Source organism: Rhinoraja longicauda, chromosome 19, assembly GCF_053455715.1.
Source record: "Rhinoraja longicauda isolate Sanriku21f chromosome 19, sRhiLon1.1, whole genome shotgun sequence".
In the NCBI taxonomy this organism is placed as follows: Eukaryota; Metazoa; Chordata; class Chondrichthyes; order Rajiformes; family Arhynchobatidae; genus Rhinoraja; species Rhinoraja longicauda.
Genome location: NC_135971.1, coordinates 7,007,679 through 7,020,887, shown reverse-complemented (window position 1 = coordinate 7,020,887; position 13,209 = coordinate 7,007,679).

The following is a 13,209-nucleotide window of genomic DNA, read 5'->3' as shown; positions in this document are numbered from 1 at the left end:
CCCCCCCCCCCCCCCCACTCGCAGCCCAGTCTGACGTTGATCAACAGGAGCACACGAGGAACTGCAGATGCTGCTTTACAAATAAATGACACAAAGCGATCGGATAATTCCACGGACCAGGCAGACTATCTGGAGAATTTGGATTGGCGTTCCTCCAGTTTACGTGAATTCGAGAGCAGCAATTCGTAGCAGCAATCAGCAGCAGTATCAGCAGCAGCAGCACCAAGCTGTGTTGCTTGGGAAGTATTGTGTGGAGATAGTAAGGAGTAAGACCTGTGTGATCTCCCGGACAAGTTTCGATCGCCTAGCTTGGGGTCGGAGAGGAATTTCCCGGATTTTTTTTCCCAAATTGGCTTGGGTTTTTTATCCGGTTTTTCGCCTCTCCCAGGAGATCACTCAGTTCTTTTGGGTGGGCGGTTGGAGCGGTTGGAGCAGCGGCCGGGCGGTAGGTTTAGTAACCGAGCACGGGGTTTTGTTTGGGGAGTATGAGTGCCAGGGCAGTTTATTGTTCTGGGTGTCGGATGTGGGGAATCTGGGAGTCTGATAGTCTTCCAGACATCCACATCTGCGCCAGGTGCGACGAGATGGGGCTCCTAAGGGACCGTATTAGCAACCTGGAGCGGCAGATTGATGACCTCCGTCTGGTCAGGGAGAGTGAGGAGGTTATAGAGAGGAGTTATAGAGAGGTGGTCACTCCAAAACCACGGGAGGTAGACAAGTGGGTCACGGTTCGGGGGGGGGGGGGGAAGGAGCAGAGGCAGGGACTAGAGAGTACCCCAGTGGATGTACCCCTTGGCAATAAATACTCCTGTTTAGGTACTGTTGGGGAGTACAGCCTACCTGGGAGCAGCGACGGCGCCCGAGCCTCTGGCACGGAGTCCAGCCCTGTTGCTCAGAAGGGTAGGGAAAGGAAGAAGTGAACGATAGTGATAGGGGACTCTATAGTGAGGGGGTTAGATAGGCGATTCTGTGGACGCAGTCGGGAGACCCGGATGGTAGTTTGCCTCCCTGGTGCCAGTGTCCGGGATGTATCTGAACGTGTCCAAGATATCCTGACAAGGGAGGGAGAGGAGCCAGAGGTCGTGGTACATATAGGTACCAACAATATAGGTAGGATAAGGGAAGAGGTCCTGAAAGGAGAATTTAGGGGGCTAGGAAGAGAGTTAAAAAAAAGGACTTCCAAAGTGATAATCTCAGGCTTACTGCCTGTGCCACGCGATAGTGAGAATAGGAATGGAGTGAGGTGGAGGATAAATACGTGGCTGAGGGACTGGTGCAGGGAGCAGGGATTCAAGTTTCTGGATCATTGGGACCTCTTCTGGGGGAAGTATGACCTGTACAAAAAGGACGGGTTGCATCTGAACCTGAGGAGAACCAATATCCTGGCGGGGAGATTTGCTAAGGTAATTGCGGAGACTTTAAACTAGTATGGTTGGGGGGAGGGACTCAAACACAGAGAGCTAATAGGCAGTGTGTGAGGCAGGAGGCAGAAAAGGGAAACACTCAGACCCAATATGTAGGAGAGAAAGAAGTGAAAAGAAATAAACTGAGAATAAGAAATGATGGGTCCCTTAAATGTGTATATTTTAATGCTAGGAGCATTGTAAGAAAGGTGGATGAGCTTAGAGCCTGGATTGACATCTGGAAGTATGATGTTGTGGCGATCAGTGAAACATGGTTGCAGGAGGGTTGCGATTGGCAATTAAATATTCCAGGATTTCATTGCTTCAGATGTGATAGAATCGGAGGGGCAAGAGGTGGAGGTGTTGCATTGCTTGTCAGGGAAGATATCACAGCAGTGCTCTGGCACGATAGATTTGAAGGCTCGACTAGGGAGGCTGTTTGGGTGGAACTCAGAAATGAGAAAGGCTTAGCAACACTTATTGGGGTGTATTATAGACCGCCAAATGGGGAACGAGAATTGGAAGAGCAAATATGTAAGGAGATAGCAGATATTAGTAGTAAGCACAGAGTAGTGATTGTGGGTGATTCCAATTTTCCGCACATAGACTGGGAATCACATTCTGTAAAAGGGCTGGATGGTTTGGAGTTTGTAAAATGTGTGCAGGATAGTTTTTTGCAGCAATACGTAGAGGTACCTACCAGAGAATGGGCAGTGTTGGACCTCCTGTTAGGAAATGAGACGGGTCAGGTGAAGGAGGTATGTGTTGAGGAGCACTTTGGGTCCAGTGATCACAATGCCATTAGTTTCAATATAATTATGGAGAAGGTCAGAACTGGACCAAGGGTTGAGATTTTGGATTGGAGAAAGGCTAACTTTGAGGAGATGAGAAAGGATTTTAAAAGGAGTGAAATGGGACATTTTGTTTTATGAGAAGGATATAATAGAGAAATGGAGGACATTTAAAGGTGAAATTTTGAGAGTACAGAGTCTTTCTGTCCCTGTTCGGTGGAAAGGAAAGAATAATAGGTTGAAAGAGCCGTGGTTTTCTAGGGAAATTGGACACTTGGTTCGGAAAAAGAGGGAGATATACAATAAATATAAGCGGCAGGGAGTAAATAAGGTTCTTGAGGAATATAAAGAATGTAAAAGGAATCTTAAGAAGGAAATTAGAAAAGCAAAAAAAAGATATGAGGTTGCTTTGGCAAGTAATGTAAAAGTAAACCCCAAGGGTTTCTACAGATATGTCAATAGCAAAAGGATAGCGAGGGACAAAATTGGTCCATTAGAGAGTCAGAGTGGACAGCTACGTGCTGAGCCGGAAGAAATGGGGCAGATATTAAACAATTTCTTTTCTTCGGTATTTACCAAGGAGAAGGATATTGAATTATGCGAGGTAAGCGAAACAAGTAGAGTAGTGATGGAAACCATGAGAATCAAAGAAGAGCAGGTACGGACACTTTTAAAAAATATAAAAGTGGATAAGTCTCCAGGTCCTGACAGGATATTCCCTAGGACATTGAGGGAAGTTAGTGCAGAAATAGCAGGGGCTATGACGGAAATATTTCAAACGTCATTAGAAACGGGAATGGTGCATTTGCGCATTGCGCATGTTGTGCCCTTGTTTAAAAAAGGTTCTAAAAGTAAACGTCTGTGGTGGGAAAATTAATGGAAAAGATACTTAGGGACAATATATATAAACATTATGGATAAACAAGGCCTGATTAAGAACAGTCAACATGGATTTGTGCCTGGAAGATCATGATTGACAATAGATAATAGACAATAGATAATAGGTGCAGGAGTAGGCCATTCAGCCCCTCGAGCCAGCACCGCCATTCAATGCGATCATGGCTGATCACTCTCAATCAGTACCCCGTTCCTGCCTTCTCCCCATACCCCCTCACTCCGCTATCCTTAAGAGCTCTATCCAGCTCTCTCTTGAAAGCATCCAACGAACTGGCCTCCACTGCCTTCTGAGGCAGAGAATTCCACACCTTCACCACCCTCTGACTGAAAAAGTTCTTCCTCATCTCCGTTCTAAATGGCCTACCCCTTATTCTCAAACTGTGGCCCCTTGTTCTGGACTCCCCCAACATTGGGAACATGTTATCTGCCTCTAATGTGTCCAATCCCCTAATTATCTTATATGTTTCAATAAGATCCCCCCTCATCCTTCTAAATTCCAGTGTATACAAGCCCAATCGCTCCAGCCTTTCAACATACGACAGTCCCGCCATTCCGGGAATTAACCTAGTGAACCTACGCTGCACGCCCTCCATAGCAAGAATATCCTTCCTCAAATTTGGAGACCAAAACTGCACACAGTACTCTAGGTGCGGTCTCACCAGGGCCCGGTACAACTGTAGAAGGACCTCTTTGCTCCTATACTCAACTCCTCTTGTTACGAAGGCCAACATTCCATTGGCTTTCTTCACTGCCTGCTGTACCTGCATGCTTCCTTTCATTGACTGATGCACTAGGACACCCAGATCTCGTTGAACTCCCCCTCCTCCTAACTTGACACCATTCAGATAATAATCTGCCTTTCTATTCTTACTTCCAAAGTGAATAACCTCACACTTATCTACATTAAACTGCATCTGCCATGTAATAGCGGAGTGAGGGGGTATGGGGAGAAGGCAGGAACGGGGTACTGATTGATAGTGATCAGCAATGATCGCATTGAATGGCGGTGCTGGCTCGAAGGGCTGAATGGCCTACTCCTGCACCTATTGTCTATTGTCTATTGTATCCGCCCACTCACACAACCTGTCCAAGTCACCCTGCAGCCTTATTGCATCTTCCTCACAATTCACACTACCCCCCAACTTAGTATCATCTGCAAATTTGCTAATGGTACTTTTAATCCCTTCGTCTAAGTCATTAATGTATATCGTAAATAGCTGGGGTCCCAGCACCGAACCTTGCGGTACCCCACTGGTCACTGCCTGCCATTCCGAAAGGGACCCATTTATCCCCACTCTTTGCTTTCTGTCTGTCAACCAATTTTCTATCCATGTCAGTACCCTACCCCCAATACCAAGTGCCCTAATTTTGCCCACTAATCTCCTATGTGGGACCTTGTCGAAGGCTTTCTGAAAGTCGAGGTACACCACATCCACTGACTCTCCCTTGTCAATTTTCCTAGTTACATCCTCAAAAAATTCCAGTAGATTTGTCAAGCATGATTTCCCCTTCGTAAATCCATGCTGACTCGGAATGATCCCGTTACTGCTATCCAAATGCTCAGCAATTTCGTCTTTTATAATTGACTCCAGCATCTTCCCCACCACTGATGTCAGACTAACTGGTCTATAATTACCCGTTTTCTCTCTCCCTCCTTTCTTAAAAAGTGGGATAACATTTGCTATCCTCCAATCCACAGGAACTGATCCTGAATCTATAGAACATTGAAAAATGATCTCCAATGCTTCCACTATTTCTAGAGCCACCTCCTTAAGTACTCTGGGATGCAGACCATCAGGCCCTGGGGATTTATCAGCCTTCAGTCCCATCAGTCTACCCAAAACCATTTCCTGCCTAATGTTGATTTCCTTCAGTTCCTCCATCACCCTAGGTTCTCCGGCCCCTAGAACATTTGGGAGATTGTGTGTATCTTCCTCAGTGAAGACAGATCCAAAGTAACGGTTTAACTCGTCTGCCATTTCTTTGTTCCCCATAATAAATTCCCCTGCTTCTGTCTTCAAGGGACCCACATTTGCCTTGACTATTTTTTTCCTCTTCACGTACCTAAAAAAACTTTTGCTATCCTCCTTTATATTATTGGCTAGTTTACCCTCGTACCTCATCTTTTCTCCCCGTATTGCCTTTTTAGTTAACTTTTGTTGCTCTTTAAAAGAGTCCCAATCCTCTGTCTTCCCACTCTTCTTTGCTATGTTATACTTCCTCTCCTTAATTTTTATGCTGTCCCTGACTTACCTTGTCAGCCACAGGTGTCTCTTACTCCCCTTAGAGTCTTTCCACCTCTTTGGAATAAATTGATCCTGCCGTCCGTCTTCCCTGCTAGGGCCTCCTTCCAATCAATTTTGGCCAGCTCCTGCCTCATGCCTCTGTAATCCCCTTTGCTATACTGTAATACCGACACTTCCGATTTTCCCTTCTGCCTTTCCATTTGCAGAGTAAAACTTATCATGTTGTGATCACTGCCTCCTAATGGCTCTTTTACCTCTAGTCCCCTTATCAGATCAGGATCATTACACAACACTAAATCCAGAATTGCCTTCTCCCTGGTAGGCTCCAGTACAAGCTGTTCTAAGAATCCATCTCGAAGGCACTCTACAAACTCTCTTTCCTGGGGTCCATTTCCAACCTGATTTTCCCAGTCTACCTGCATGTTGAAATCTCCCATAACCACCGTAGCATTACATTTTTGACACGCCAATTTTATCTCCTGATTCAACTTGCACCCTATGTCGAGGCTACTGTTTGGGGGCCTATAGATAACTCCCATTAGGGTCTTTTTACCCTTACAATTTCTCATTTCTATCCATACTGATTCAACATCTCCTGATTCTATGTCACCCCTTGCAAGGGAATGAATATCATTCCTTACCATCAGAGCAACCCCACCCCCTCTGCCCACCTGTCTGTCTTTTCTATACGTTGTGTACCCCTGAATATTCAGTTCCCAGCCCTGGTCCTCTTGTAGCCATGTCTCAGTGATCCCTACAACATCATACTTGCCCATGACTAACTGAGCCTCAAGCTCATCCACTTTATTTTTTATACTACGCGCATTTAAGTACAACACTTTAACTTCTGTATTTACCTCCCCTCCCCTCTCACATCGTTCACAATCTTCTTGAATTTTTTGAAGAGGTTACCAGGGAAATTGATGAGGGCAAGGCTGTGGATGTTGTCTATATGGACTTCAGTAAGGCATTTGACAAGGTTCCACATGGAAGGTTGATTAAGAAGGTTAAATCGTTGGGTATTAATAGTGAAGTTGCAAGATGGATTCAACAATGGCTGAATGGGAGATACCAGAGGGTAATGGTTGACAACTGTATGTCAGGTTGGAGGCCAGTGTCTAGTGGAGTACCCCAAGGATCTGTGTTGGGTCCGCTGTTGTTTGTCATTTACATCAATGATCTGGATGATGGTGTGGCAAATTGGATTAGTAAGTATGCAGATGATACTAAGATAGGTGGTGTAGTTAATAATGAAGTAGATTTTCAAAGTCTACAGAGGGACTTGGGCCTTTTGGAAGGGTGGGCTGAAAGATGGCAGATGGAGTTTAATGCTGACAAGTGTGAGGTGCTGCATTTTGGTAGGACAAATCAAAATAGGACGTACAGGGTAAATGGTAGGGAATTGAGGAATGCAGTGGAACAGAGGGATCTGGGAATAACTGTGCATTGTTCCCTGAAGGTGGAATCTCATGTGGATAGGGTGGTGAAGAAGGCGTTTGGTATGCTTGCCTTAATAAATCAGAGCATCGAATATAGAAGTTGGGATGTAATGTTAAAATTGTACAAGGCATTGGTGAGGCCAAATCTGGAATATGGTGTGCAGTTCTGGTCGCCAAATTATAGGAAGGATGTCAACAAAATAGAGAGAGTACAGAGGAGATTTACTAGAATGTTGCCTGGGTTTCAGCACTTAAGCTACAGAGAGAGATTGAACAGGTTGGGTCTTTATTCTTTGGAGCACAGAAGGTTAAGGGGGGACTTGATAGGGTTTTTAAAATTTTAAGAGGGACGGACAGAGTTGACGTGGGTAAGCTTTTCCCTTTGAGAGTGGGGAAGATTCAAACAAGGGGACATAACTTCAGAATTAAGGGACAAAAGTTTAGGGGTAACATGAGGGGTAACTTTTTTACTCAGAGGGTGGTGGCTGTATGGAATGAGCTTCCGGTGGAAGTGGTGGAGGCAGGCTCGATTTTATTATTTAAGAGTAAATTAGATAGGTATATGGTTGGGAAGGGATTGGAGGGTTATGGTCAGAGAGCAGGTAGATGGGACTAGGTCAGAGAAAGTGTTCGGCATGGACTAGAAGGGCCAAACTGGCCTGTTTCCATGCTGTAATTGTTATATGCTTATATGAGGAAAGATTGAAAAGACTAAGCTTGTATTTACTGGAGTTTAGAAGGATGAGAGGGGATCTTACAGAATCATATAAAATTATAAAAGGACTGGACAAGCTAGATGCAGGAAAAATGTTTTAGATTTAGATTTAGATTTAGAGATACAGCACGGAAACAGGGCCTTCGGCCCACCTATTCCGCGCCGCCCAGCGATCCCCGCACACATTAACACCATCCTACACACACTAGGGAAATTTTTTACATTTATCCAGTCAATTAACCTGCATACCTGTACGTCTTTGGAGTGTGGGAGGAAACCGAAGATCTCGGAGAAAACCCACGAAGGTCACGGGGAGAACGTACAAACTCCGTACAGACAGCGCCCGTAGTCAGGATCGAACCTGAGTCTCCGGCGCTGCATTCGTTCTAAGGCAGCAACTCTACCGCTGCGCCACCTTGCCGCCCAGTGTTCCCAGTGTTGGGGGAGTCCAGAACCAGGGGGCCACAGTCTTAGAATAAAGGGGAGGCCATTTAAAACTGAGGTGAGAAGGTTACTGAGCTGGATGATCAGCCATGATCATATTGAATGGCGGTGCAGGCTCGAAGGGCCGAATGGCCTACTCCTGCACCTATTTTCTATGTTTCTATGTTTCACCCAGAGAGTTGTGAATTTGTGGAATTCCCTGCCACAGAGGGCAGCAGAGGCCAAATCACTGGATGGATTTAAGAGATAGTTAGATAGAGCTCTAGGGACTAGTGGAATCAAGGGATATGGGGAGAAGGCAGGCACGGGTTACTGATTGTGGATGATCAGCCATGATCACAATGAATGGCGGTGCGTACAGGCTCGAAGGGTTGAATGGCCTCCTCCTGCACCTATTTTCTTTGTTTCTATGTTTCTTTGTTTCCACACTCTAATTGACCAAAAGGACCATTCAGCTGACCGACAGCAGCTGAGAAGGGATGGTCCGAATTATAAGGATTTCACTCTTATGATGCTTTTAGGAACTGACATTCATCAGCCATATTGCGAAACGTGGAGAAACCCAGCTTGTGACCACAAGCTTATGACACGGTGGCGCAGTGGTGGAGTTGCAGCGCCAGAGACCTGGGTTCCATCCTGAGAACCGATGCAGTCTGTACGGAGTTAGCATATTCTTCCCTGGATCGCGCGGGCTTTCACCGGGTTTCTCCTACACTCCAAAGACGCATAGGATTGCAGGGTAATTGGCGTTGGTAAAAGATTGTAAATTGTTCCCAAGGCGCAGGATCGTGCCCGTGTACGGGCGCCGCTGGTCGGCGTGGATTCGGTGGGCCGCAGGGCCTGTTTCCGCGCTATATATCGAAGCACTAAACTGAACTCTAACAGCCATCAACCACTTCCTCCCCCAGCTTCCTTCCTCTCACCCCCCGCCCCCAGTCTCTGCCCCTGGGCTCAATTAGGACTATACGACCGTCCTCAAGAGGAATCAGTTATGAGGGGGAAATAGCCCAGGCAAACCCATGTGAATCAAGTGAATCACAAAACATTTCAATCTTAAGATACTTTTATTAAGAGTCTGACAACGATTATATAAATACAATAAATAACAATATAATTGCAACAATTAATAAATACATTCAACTGATAATTTTAATCAATGTGATACATCAAGATCTAGATTGTGACATCTAGAGACATCTTTAAAACAGATGCAACGTGTTTCCATATAAATTCTATACTCTGGCAATGGCCACAGTTGATATGTAACAATGGTGTGGTCTGGTTGAAGAGCATCCTGGTTGTCCACGAGAAGATGCAGGCTCCATTGAAGTCGGCAGAATTTCGGAAGCACTCCGGACTTTCCAGGAGGATGGATAGAGGCAGCTGGCATCCCATTTAACAAAAAACCCCAGCCACAGAAAGTAGACAAAATTACTCAATGTTGGCTGTTTTTATTGGAGTGGGAAGCTGACTCATACAGTTCACAGAATAAGTATTTTTAGTCGGCTGGGTGACAACTAGTCACAATGTAGAAAAGTTGCAACTTCCCCCAAAAGATGTCCAAATTAGCGATTTGGAAAGCAAGCCGACCGCAGCGAAGGTAGACACAAAATACTGGAGTAACTCAGCGGGTCAGGCAGCATCTCCGGAGAGAAGGACTGGGTAACGTTTCGGGTCGAGACCCTTCTTCAGACTGCAGCGAGTTAGACTGGGTCTCCTCACCAATCAGGAAGCTCAGGGCCTCGACAGGCATTTGGCCATTGAGGGACCCATAGAGGTGAACATAGAAACATAGAAAATAGGTGCAGGAGGAGGCCGTTTGGCCCTTCGAGCTAGCACCGCCATTCATTGTGATCATGGCTGATCATCCACATTCAGTAACCCGTGCCTGCCTTCTCCCCATACCCCTTGATTCCGCTAGCCCCCAGAACTCTATCTATCACAGATGGAATCCAACGTAGAGACCGAGTCTGGAGAAGCTCCTCGACCCAAAACGTGGCCTATCCTTGTCCTCCAGGGATGCTGCCTGACCTGCTGAGTTACTCCAGCACTTTGTGTTTTACAGAGAGAGACCCCTCAAGGATCAATAACTGGTGATAAAGCTAAACGGTCTGAATATCAGACCCGATACATGGCTTATTACATATTAGAATTATCTGCTTATTCTCCCTAAAGAGTACTTGTTACATTAAGACCAAAAAAAACCCAAATTTAATACAAAATAAACATTTTGCCATCAAACAGAAAAATCTGCTTAAATTGAACTCAAAACCAAGCATTGAATGCCCAAAAGGCTACTGTATAGGACAATGTGCCCCGTTGTGTGTCTGTTGTCCTTCAGTCGAAAAATCGCAACTAGATGCTCTTTCCTGGGTTCCTCACAAGGCGAATATGCCAAAGAAGGTTTTCCCATGAGCGGTGTCCACAAAGTTCACCGCCCCCTCAGCAACCCTGGAGTAGATCTGGTCTCCCTCCAGGAACTGGAAGATGGCCCCCTGGTAGGATTACTTGTACCATGGTTCCCCGTGTGGACCGTAGTGGCAGACGGACATGATGGCCTTCAGGAGCAGGCTCTCGTCTGGGTAGCTGGCCGAGAGCGAGGAGATGTTGTGGCTCAGGTAGGTGGCCTTCTCCTGGCACCCTCTGCCATGAAAGACCACCTGGGCATAGACAAAGTACTGCCCGGCGGTCCTGATCACCAGTCCGTTGTTCTCAAAATCGACTCCTTCTGTTAGTGTGGAGTCCGTCTCGTCCTGCCAGACCACCTCCTTTCCTTGATGATTCCAGATGCTGTGGGAGAGAGAGAGGCACCGTGAGCATGGGTGAATGAAGGAACGAACGGATGGATGAATGAATGAATTAATGAATGGATGGTTGGATGAATGAATGGTTGGATGAATGAATGGATGAATGAATGAATGAAGGAACGAATGAATGAATGAATGAATGAATGAATGAACGAATGAATGAATGAATGAATGAATGGATGGATGGTTGGATGAATGAATGGTTGGATGAATGGATGAATGAATGAATGAATGAATCAATGAATCAATGAATCAATGAATGAATACTTTATTGTCACATGGTATCACAAAATGCTGGAGTAACTCAGCGGGTCAGGCAGCATCTAGGAGGGAGGGATGGGTAACGTTTCGGGCCGAGACACTTCTTCAGACTGATCAACAGACTCCAGCATTTTGTGTGACCTGCTGAGTTACAGCATTTTGTGACCCATTCCCTCTCTCCAAGATGCTGCCTGACCTGCTGAGTTACTCCAGCATTTTGTGATACTTTCGATTTGTACCAGCATCTGCACTTATTTTCCTACACTTGTTGTCACATGTGCCAAGTCAAGTGAAATTCTTTGCCTGCATACCTAAGGTATGCAATGGTCGCCACATAAGGGGCATCGACAAAGTTACAAAGTACCCCACCCAGGGATACTGTTCTTCCAACCACCCTCCCCCTCACCCCCCCCCCCCCCTCTTCCCCATCCCACACAGCGGTCCCCTCACGCCAGGTCCTCCATTGTTCCTCTCCCCCGTCACCGTCCTCCCCAATACTCAACCTCAAGTCAAGATCCTCCGTTTCATGCACTTCCCAACTCGAAGCACTTCGAAGAAGGGTCTCGACATCTCGGGAGAAGGGTCTGAAGAAGGGTCCCAACCCAAAATGTCACCTATCCACGTTCTTTTTCTAAACTCAGTCTGAAGAAGGGTCTCAACCCGAAACATCACCCATTCCATCTCTCCAGAGATGCTGCCCGACTTGCTGAGTTATCCCAGCCTTTTGTGTCTAACATCCAACTACAGTTATCCCTGCTTTGTGTTGAGCGTTATCACACTTTACAATCCAGTCTAATGCCATTAAATCCCAGTTTGTTGCACCCACGTTTTTAAGGCAGCGATAGATAGATAGATTCATGATTACGACAGGTGTCACGGGGAGAAGCCAGGGGATGGGGTTAGGAGGGAGAGATAGATCAGCCATGATTGAATGGTGGAGTGGATTTGATGGGCCGAATGGCCTACTTATGCTCTAGGAGCTTGTGAAACGTATGAACTTCACCTACAAACTTTACAGTAGCAAATTACACCCCCACCCAATCCTGCCCCCTGCTTCACAGTCAGAAAACATTCGAATTTCACAAACAGCACTCGAGGTCAGGATCAAACCCGGGTCTCTAGAACTGTGAGACCGTTGCTCTCCCGAGTTGCACTCCGTCCATATCTGGAGGCGGCTGCCATGGAGGTAGATACAATTACAGCTTTTAAAAGATACATTTAGGCGAGAAAGGTTTTGAGGGTAGTGGGACGAAGGGGACCAGCCCAGTGTGCCATCTTGGTTAGCATGGTCAAGGTGGGCTGAACGGCCTGTTTCTGTGCAGTACCGGTGGCACGGTGCCGCAGCGGTAGAGTTGCTGCCTTACAGCGAATGCAGCGCTAGAGACTCAGGTTCGATCCTGACTACGGGCGCCATCTGTACGGAGTTTGTACGTTCTCCCCGTGACCTGCGTGGGTTTTCTCTGAGATCTTCGGTTCCTCCCACACTCCAAAGACGTGCAGGTTTGTAGGTTAATTGGCTGGGCAAATGTAAAAATAGTCCCTAGTGGGTGTAGGATAGTGTTAATGTGTGCGGGGATCGCTGGGCGGCGCGGAGCCAGTGGGCCGAAGGGCCTGTTTCTGCGCTGTATCTCTAAATCTAAATCGGAATCTACCGCTCCCGACTCCACGAACACGTTCCTATCTTATCGTTGTATAAGAAAATAACTGCAGATGCTGGTACAAATCGATTTATTCACAAAATGCTGGAGTAACTCAGCAGGTCAGGCAGTCTGAAGAAGGGTCTCGACCCGAAACGTCACCCATTCCTTCGCTCCCGAGATGCTGCCTGACCTGCTGAGTTACTCCAGCATTTTGTGAATAAACCTATCTTATCGTTGGATGTGCATCACCCGAGACTTCCAATTCAGCTCGCCCTCACTGACCGCCGCCGTCCACTGCCTCTCACCTGTGACATGCGCTGCTATGTTCGACCTCTTCGCATTTCCCACTTCCTTCACGATCCGTTCCAGATCTGAAGGGAAGAAAAGAGGAGCATTAGTTGAGGTGTCACCTTGGTCCAATAACTGAACGAAACGCGTGCGTGTGTGTGTGTGTGTGTGTGTTGGGGGAGGGGGAGCGAAAGGGGGTGAGAGAGAAACGGATATGGGAGAGGGTGAGAGAAGGTGAGAGAAGGTGGTGGACACAAAAAGCTGGAATACCTCAGCGG